Here is a 10,339-nt window from a genome sequence, read left to right on the forward strand (position 1 = left end):
GGATCCATACAGGTTTCCGTAGCAACGGCATGAAGGCCACGTGTGCCTATCCTTGAGAAAGGCGGCAAACGGGACCGACAACGAGATCCTGTTGGGTTTACGACACAGAGCCTGTGAAAGCTACAGCCACCTGGGGCCTGGAGCATGTGTGTGTGTGTGTGTGTGTGTGTGTGTGCGCGCTCACAAACACAAAGGTTAGAAACACATCCGCCATTCTCTTGCCGTGACATTACCTTTGCTGTCATGGCAACAGAGCGCTGTAGTGGTTCTGAGGGAGGAGGGCGCTGGAGAGGATGAGAGACAGAGAGAGGGGCCAACAAATGGAGGAGAAGCAGGAGGATTGTCGGGCAGGAGGCAAGAGATTGATGGAGCAGGGAAGCAGGTGGGCAGGAGGGACTGCGGGGGTGGATGACTGAGCCGTCTCGCTCTGACGGCCTGGGCGAGGAGGCAGGAGGAAAGGAGAGGAGGCAGCTTGAGATAATGGGCATGAAAGGAAAAGGCTGGCATGCCTGCACGGATGAGTTTTTGTTTGTCACTGACAGTTCCCAGAGCTGACGGTCTGTCCCGAGGTAAATGTTATAAAACTGTGATCTAGTGTTCTTATTAACTGTGGAAATTAGGATTGAACATTGAACACAGTGGGCCCTCTTTTTGTCTTCATTAGGTGACACACTCAGACACATACACCATACTGTGAGTTAATAATACTTGTTTAGGATTGAAAACAAATAGTGTGTATTGTAGACTACCTGTTTCTGTGATTGATTGTGGATTTCTTTATTGAGAACAATGCATTATGTGAGTCAACTTAACAAACCCTGCTTGTCTTGCATCTTTCTTTTCTCAGCCCACATCTAATTGAACTAAGAAACACATATTTTCTGCCACTTTAATTAGAAGAAGGACAGACTATACATCCTTCAATGCAAATACTTTTTATACTGCACTACGTAGCTCAGGGTTTTTCCTGCAGGACCCAGAATCACCGTCAACCTCAGGCTCGTTAATTAAATTGTTTCATTTCGCCAGTTGGACCAAAGCAAGGTGCTGTAACACTCTTCATGCTTAGATTTCACAAAACAGTCCCCGGAGTTTGGCCTGGATTTACTTTCACCATCTTTCTGGCTCCTCTTCAGAACTGTAGAAACACTTTCATCTAATATCAGGCCAGTATGAGAAACCTAATGTACCATGCAACAAAATAAACACAAAGTATCAGAATGTATTTCTAACATCTTTTGAGAAATGTGTGAATGTGCTCAGCAGCAGTCATAAAATAATTTTAGGCTTATCTCTAAACCAAAAGCTTGAATCTCCGACAGACCCTCATCGTCTTTATCGCCCTGTCTTTCCACAGCTGCTTGCAGAGGTGGATGAAAGGCGTGGCTGATTGGTCTCCGGGGAGGAAGGCAGACGAAGATCAAGGGAGCAACCAAATCTGAACACGGAGGATTGTGTGAGCGCCTGAGATTGGTGTGAATTTCTTGTGTTGTTAACAAATGTTTCACAGCCCAAGGCGACAGATGAAGGGAGAGAAAAAACGTCCTTTTGATCTCTCCCATACCCCCCCTCTCTCCATCTCTCTCCCTCTCTCTCTCTTTCCCCAGTGTTCCCTCCATCTCCATCTCTCTCTGTGTCTCCCTCCCTGTGATTCTTTACTTTTATTTATCGCTCTCGCTCCTCCACTCTCTCCCTGTAGCAATTCTCAGAGCGTCGTCGCCTGTTGCTCGCAGCATCATCTTTCAGATGCAGCTCTTGTTACCACTCGGCTCTCCCTGCCCTTCTCACCACATCCCCTGTGGTCAGTAGGGGCCTGCCATGGAGAGCCATCAGTCACGCCCCCACCCACCCACCCACACACAAACACACACACACACACACACACACACACCCTTGATCCCTGACCCTGCTCCTCCCTCCTTCCTGCCATGTCGTAAAACCACAGAGTTCGTATTTCCTCAATCGATTGCCACTCACTTCTCATCTCTCTGTCCCTTGTCAGTGTGTGACACACATACACACAAACACACACACACACACACACACACATACACACACACACACATACACACACACACACACACTGCTCAACACATATTACATTCTGCCCATGTTTAAGGCTAAGCTCGGTTTAATCAGCTGCTTAACCTTTTGCTGACTTACTATCACTCACTCTGAGTGCATGTGTGTGTGCGTGTGTGTGTGTGCGTGTGTGTGTGCGAGTGTGTGTGTGTGCATCTTCAGTTAGTGTGTAATTGTGTATTTTAAATCCATAAATGTAAAAAAGAAAAAGAACAATCATTTTCCCAATGAGAGTGAAACAGATCAAATGGTCCCAACATATATTGAGTATAGTTAATGACCTCATCTCTTCCATTAACCTCTGCAGCGATATCCCATCACAGGTAGACGTTTATTGATTTTGATCATTGTCGCTCTTAATGGTCACTTTTATTTGCGTTACAGAGCATGTGATGTCTTCACTAACAGTGTGACTATGATGCTTAAAACAGTGATACCTGTTTGAACAATCTTACAGCATTTAAAGGAGCTTAACATTCTGAAACTTAACATAGCAGCAAGCATGTCACGATTAGGCTTTGCCTCTGTGTTCTGTGTGACTGTGTTACTCCACTCTACCTGTCAGTCACTCCCTCAGCCTAATTCCCTTCACCTGCCGCTGATCTGTAATCAAGCACTTCCCCCTCATCAGCGCAACTCTTCTCACCTGTTCTTCCCTCTTCATAAGCTCCTGCCCTTCAGGCACTCCTTGCCAGATTCTTGTATTGTCTACCCGCCCGTTCAGCTTGTCCTTTGTCCCGGCTCACTGCCTACCCTGCCTACCCTGCTGGATTTAACCCCCTCGTCTCTTGTCTCGTCCATGGATTCCCCATTGTGCCTGTAAGTCTGCTGTTGATATTTAATTGTTCATTAATTAAATCACCTTCTACACGCTACTCTGCCTGGTCTGCACTTGAGTCCTCCACCATGCCCCGTGACAAAGCAACTATTATCTAAAGATATAGAAGAGTATTGTTTACCTGCGCAGAGAATAAAGTCGCTCTCCCTCTGCGTGTTGTCTGAGCTTCTCCTTGCTTTGTTCAAATAGCCTAAAGGAGGTTACCCACTGCTTCATGCAGCATAGCACAGTATGGGTAAAAATGCAAAAAAAGACAAAACAAAATATCATAAAACGATTGGACCATGGCATCTTATTAGCCTCCCCTGCCAGGAAAAAATATTGTTCCCTCTTTTTGTTATTTATCTATTATTTTTGTATATAATATTTTCTTTCTCCTCCTTAAAAAACACTCCCCCGTATGGCAACACACACTCACAGGAACCCAACACACTGCCCTGCACCTTTCGCTAAAACACTCATCCCACACCGTACGATCTAACATTCGGTTTTTTTTTGGCACTGTTGGATTAACCCTGTCATGTCACCCAAGTGAATTAAGTTCATTCTTCTCTAGTCTCTCCTGTCATGTCTAACTTTGCTAAATAAAAAAATAATAGTTCAATAAATTAAGTTGCCAAATATTAAAACATCTTATTGGAGTCAACCTTATATTAGCAGAAGGGGGAGAAGTCAAATGTTTTGATGTCACACATTTTAGATAATTGTGAACTGAATTGATATGGCATTTATAGTCTCACAAAGACATTGTAACATTGTAAATATGTAATTCTGGTTTGTCAAATTACAAAATGCAATCAAAGTTTATATCAGTATGTTTGTATTGTAGCGTCCCAGGGAAGCCTCCCAGCATGCACTGGAGCACAAGTCTCTTTTTATGTGTGGCTTTAACTTAAACTCCTTAAAAGACTTCCTGTGTTTGACATGCAGCACAATGCAAAGCCATCAAAGTGATTGCTGGGAGGCCGGACACTGTGGAGGTCGGATCAGATCGCTTCAGTTACAAAAGGCTCTTTGGAGCTCTCGGGTGCCTGGCATCGGTGGATTAACAGCTGAAGCATGCTATTGCAGTTGGTGTTGAAGAGGCTGTTTTTGCCACAACTTTCTTTGCATGGTGCACTTTCAAGCTTTCAGCTTGAGGCACAAAAAAAGCCACAGATTGAACTCGCAGCAATTCTCTGTGCAGCTAAACAGATCAGCCAATTTAGATGTTGCAGTCAAACCAAAATCCTCAGTCTAAATTGGGTGTAAATTTAGGTTACAAATTGAATGTTCTTTTCGAGGTCCCGGTAACTCTCACTCTGACACCACTAATCCATCCTCCTTCACTTCTTTCTCTGATTTAGCAGAGGCAACCTGGATTTTAGGGGGTAAGACTGTGCAAGGAACCCCAGAGACAGGAAGCTTCCGTAGGCTCAGTGGAAGGCCAGTGATGGTTTGTCTGGCAGAGAAATCTGCATTTTCCAACTATACTGAAATGCAACAGAATTAACCTTTGGATATCCCATTTTCTCAACCCTGGCTTTCCCGATATAGTCTTATGGCATTTAATATGACAGATTAAATGCTACACTTTAAATTCATTTTATTAAACTTGACATTGCGTTTGGATCTAGCATTGCATCAAGAGGGAGTGCAGGGTCAGAGATCTAAGATCTGGAATTAGAGAGGCTGAGCATGGGGCTATTGATTTCTTTGTGTCAATGGCAGCGCAGCAAACCATTTACTGACATAGGAAGAGATACACAGACAGCAAAGCAGACAAACACTGACACGCTCACACAAACAAACACAGAGTTGATCGTTCAGGCTTAGCCTCCGTAATGATCGCATGTCTTCATCTGCTGCTGGTGGTTAATTGCTCAGCCGCTGGAGGAAAGACGGAAAGGTTATCGACCGGCTTGACACAGCAGTGTCACTCATCTCCATCTCTCAGGAAGCAAAAGGAATGGGCCACTGCAAGATTAAAGCCTCTCTTCATGGTGTTCCGTAGAAATTGTTCTGTGTCTAAAGTAACGCTATGATACGATGTGGTCATGCTTTTACACATCTGCTAAGTGAGCAGATCATATTTTTAGATGAGCAGTAGTGTATGAAACCAGGTCACAAGAAAATTATAATTAATTTTGAGAGCATGTTTTGGTCCATGATCTCTCAGATGAAAGTGGATACGTGGGTAGATACCGTAACGTAAACTGGAGTTAGTTAACGTGAAATCTATGATCAACGAGGGAGAAAAAAATCTTTTTTTCAAGAGGGTTGTTGATTGGTAATTTAATAGATTACATGTCTTGCATGACGGCATCACCTCAGCTTCTATTTGAGTGCAAATGTCGAGTGTGCCATCGTCCTCTGGCAAGGAACTTCAGTAATAAAAATGTCTTCAAAGTTCCCTTCTCTTGTTTACTGCCCAAGTAAAGGAGTGGAAATGTTTTTTTTTAGAGGCAAGAACATTGTTGACGTCTCACCTCTCAGGATTCAAACTGTTTGTGAAATGAACAAACAGGTTGCAAATATGGGAAAACAAGAGATGTTAGTTTTTTTTCTCCAGCTGAGCAAACAGATTATTTATTTATTTCCATTCAGCTTTATTTTTCAGCAGCAGCTCAGAGGAAGGAAGATAAAATGCTGATCTAACACGCAGCCTTTTGGGGGAAATATTCCAAACTCCCTGTCAAGCTTTCACCGAAAATTGCTGTTTTCACAGCCTGAGATCAAACAGCTGACATAAACTTGATAAAAATCAAGGACTTCATTTTGAGGCTTTAAGCCTTGAAGAGCCACGGAAAATGGCTTGATATTTTTTAATACATCATAAACAGTTTAGACAGCAAAGTCTAAGTTCCTCACAAACACACTGTAGCACGTGTTTTATTGAGGTATTTAAAGGATTAACACTTGGATCAAATGCCCAGTCTATAGAGAATTCATAACATTGTTCAGATGCAGGTTACACTGCTACCAATCTTACCTTCTTTAGTGATGAACTAGAGTACAGGTTTTAAAGTCTGATGTCTCACAGAGTACTGCACCAACAAATTGAACTATGCGGTCAATTCTACAGAGCTTCAAACATTTAGGAGTTTCCCTGGGGAGGTCAGGGTACCTTTGATTGGTTTCATGTTCAAGGACACATTTAAGGAGATGGAAGCTGAACCCACTCTGGGATTCACAGGGGAAGGAATGAAGCGAGGACCACCAGGATACCTTGCTGACTTCTTCTTTGAATGTCAAAGTAAATCCCCTTAACTGGAACAGAGCAATTTATTGTACAATCATTTACGTTATAGTCTGCATTTATGATCAAACGCTGTTTTAGCACTGGCACCACAACGCTGCAAGCCGCAATCAGCCCTCTACAGTAAATGACACTTTAGGCGTAAATTATTTTTGGTCTTTGGGAAGGGTATGGCTTAGTTTGGCTGCTGTTATTTTAACTTTGGGGAGTGAACTGGATCCTGAAGTTGATGTGAACTTTGCGGCAGAAATTCCATTTTGGCACTAGATAAAGTCAGAGTGGTTGATTATTTCTCTTAGTCAACTTTGACTTTATGTATTGCCATGTTTTCATTTCCTTTTCTAAACTCTAAGGCAGTTTAGCCACTATACAAACAAAGCTAAGGTGGCTGCAAATTGATACAAAAAAACAACTTGAGATGGATTTTCTTCTTTACACAGAAACAGAGCAAACACAAAATATCCAATACAAAGTTTTGCGAGTTTTGATTTGAAACTATATGAAATGAGGATGACTGGCAGAAGTGCTCCTTCTGAGGATTAGTTAGCGATAGCTTGACATTTAGGTTGAATATGCGTACTTGCATGCTGAGAGTTAGTTGAGAAGACTGATTCCACTCATGTCTGTACGTTAAATAGCAGCAGACAGTTAGCTTAGCTTAGCATAAAGCCTGAACACAGGGGGACACAGCTAGCTTGGCTCTGTCTGAATATTATTGATCCAAGACAAAAAGACAGAGAAAAAATCCTCATTACAAATGTGTCTGCTACTTCAGCAGACAGCAACATGGATCAATACACAGGACAGTCAGGCTACAGATATTTAAGGAGCATCAATGAGTCAGTCAGGCTGATCGTACATATTCAACTGAACAACCCCTGGGATGTTAACAAAGGCATGCATTTTTGGTCATTTTTGGATATGGTTTGGCTGTTGTCATTTCTGCACAGCCACATGAGGGGCACACATGGAGGGAGAAATACAGAGTGAGGAAGGGGCTATGTTTCAAATACTGCTCACAGCTGCCCAAAGCGGATTATATTTACTGTGGCCGTGGGAACAGGCACCATTTAACAACACTGAGTTCTTGGGCTTCTGTTGCAAAATATTGACTAGGCCACGCATGAGATCATTCATTACTACATACTGTACGTGCATGCAGGCACCTATAATGACTCTAGGAAATCAGTAACAAACAATCCGTTTATATGTATGAGTGAGAAAAGGAAAGAGAGTCCACCTTGGAGGGATATGAAGTATGCTCTAAACGAGCTACTTTAGTTGTTAGATGCAAGCTTTGCAGCTTGAATGTTGTCGATGTGAATATTTGGTCATCAGAATTCACAAATCATTGTGTCTTCCGGTTAATCTTTTGTTTTTCCAGAACAGTGAACTTCAAATGATGGCAGAGCTTAACATTTCTTTGTCATTATTCAGTTTCAGGAAATATCCCACTGAGTTCAATAACATGGTGAGTGGTGCAAAAGTTTAACAACGTCCTGTTGGTACAGGGTGATGATAGTAAACTACTATTGTTAGTAGTAGCTGCAGACTGATACTAATTAAAAACTATATCCTTTACAAACCTTCTAACCCCGAGCGGGACTAGAGAGGGGGGGGGGGGGGCGACAGAGTGTACACATGTAGTACAATCACTTCTGAGAACGAATTAAATGATATTTAATGATATTTCAAAAACCTACGTGACGAAGAAATTCTGATTAAAAAGGACCATGTAACCTATTTTAATCACTCAAAAACATATATATATATATATATATATATATATATATACACACAAAGTACTACAAGATACTACAAGTACTACCACAATTTCACCTATTTTTCGCCAGGAGAAGGCGAGCTATGTTCTCCGTTACTGATCCCAGGCACGACTTACGGCACTTTCAGACACCCCGCATATCAAACCGCACCAGGACAACACACTGAATCGAACTTCCAAACGTCTCTCCGTGAAACCGTTCAAAAGTTACATCGAAGAAGCCACACAAAGGACAACACCACACTGCCAAAACATTAGAACCGTAGCGTACCTTGATCAATGTAATAATAATAAAGCTTTTGGTTACAGTTCATGACAAATATTTTACTTGCAATTGGCAGATTTCACATACATAAGCTAAGAATCTTGAAGTCCTTCCCAAACTTGAACATTTTCTAGTTAGTTGGACACATGGATACATTCACCCAAATGACAAACTGAAAAAGCAAGGGGACTTATATTTGAATTAATTATTTCCTCTAGCCTCTGATGACGCTATATTATTGATGTTATGGTTTATTTATTGTGTTCAGGTACTTTTATTGAGGTTATTTAATTTAGTTGGCTTGATAATGCTTGTTTCACCCACCGTGGTGACTTTATTTATTGTCGGACATTTTTGTTTGTCTATTTTCTGGTTGATTCTAGTGAGGCTACACTAAGGAAGGTGGTTGTGTAGTGTATTTGTTTCTTTAGAGCCCAACCCAGTCTGTGTTATAGTGGCACATTCCAGCTGAACGTGGTTACCTACATGTAGCCTACAGTTCTATGTAGACTGTCTCCACTGATGCAGCATGAATGATCCTCCCCTCAGTCACTCACCCCCTTCCCCTGTCTTTTGCTCTCCAATGCTTCCACTAATAGACTGGCAAGTTAAGCCACTTTTATTTACACAGCCCAATATGACAAATTTGCCTCTGGGCTTTACAATGTACAGCATATGCCGCCCTCTGACTGAGAAGAAGAAGAGCCTGTGTACTCTGAAGCGTCATGATTAAGCCAGGATTAGGCTCATGTTCGAGTAAAGCTCAGAGGTTGGAGCAAAACTAAGTGTGTGTCGTTGAGTGAGAGGTAGAAAAACAACAATGAAAAATGTGCATCATCATGGAAACGGCAGGAAATGATGGCTCCCTTTGTTTCTCCGCCCATCTTCACGATAACACAGAAATCCTTTGTCCTCCCTTACATCACAGTGTTTTCCTTTTGGCTCAACTCGACTGTCTTCTGTGGACTTTTAGTAAGTCATTGTTTACTCATCAAGGAAAATCATAAGAAATGTTTGTAAATGAGTAGCCTTTTAGTGTTGACTTCTGGGAGCACGATGAACAGTGTGAAAATTGCATCTCGATGTCTGCATGGGCTGTAGTTTCAGCAGCTCGTTTGTGATGTTGTCATCAGGGCGTCATGCCTCATTTGCTGTGGAGATTGGATTCTTTCAGCCGGTTCAGTAATTCGATTTTATCGTCTCTTTTGTGGAGTTTCTGTGAACTGATCCAAACTCTCACCGTAGCTTTATTTAAACTATGCCTGAGGTTAATGAGATAATACTTGCAAATAACGTTGTGTCCCTTTTTTTTTTTTTAAAGTTCTGAGCAGTAGCTGGTACTTTCTGTGACAGGCTAACAGTGACGCTAATGCTATTTGGTAGATTACTCTATTTGGAACCAGGTAGCATGCACTGCGTTCCTCTAGTGCATCACTGTGGCTCTAAAGAGACATTCGACTGTAGAAATGCATTTATTTAGTGCACTTAATGTGAATTTAACTTTTAACAATTTTTGGGTCGAAAGCGTATATAATAATGCAAAAATATGTGCTCTGGTTTCTGCTGTTTTGTATTTTCCTGTGGAGTTTCATGTATCTGTGTAAAGTTCTATCTTAAGTCATTACAAACTAGCTTGAGCTGTAAATGCTGGTATGTGGCATTAATCTATGCTCTACCTGTCCGTATAGAAATGAACATTTTGAATCTTTGTAGTCTCTCAATTTAATTAAAATTTTCCAATATACTTTGCTTTATTGGCATGACATGTTAAGACATTTGTGTTGCCAAAGCATGTACTGTAAAAGAAAATATACTCGATAGTCCCTCTTTTACTCTCATTACAATAAAAAACGAGATCCTACACAACATTTGTAAATTTAAGTAGTACATGTTGAGGGCTGTACCGAGAATGTGGAATCTTCAAAGCTTCATTCATAACGTTGATATTCAAATGCATAATTAACATTCAAATGCTGGGTAGCTTTCTTTTTTGCATGTCTATTCATTGTGTTGAAATCCGTTATTTTCAGATAATATTTGCAGATAAACTTGAGGCAAACTAATATAAATAGAATAGTATTATACTATTTGTAGAATTAGATTACAGTGAGCGCAAAGGATTGTTTCCGACTC

Source organism: Pholis gunnellus, assembly GCF_910591455.1.
Source record: "Pholis gunnellus genome assembly, chromosome: 23".
NCBI lineage: Eukaryota > Metazoa > Chordata > Actinopteri > Perciformes > Pholidae > Pholis > Pholis gunnellus.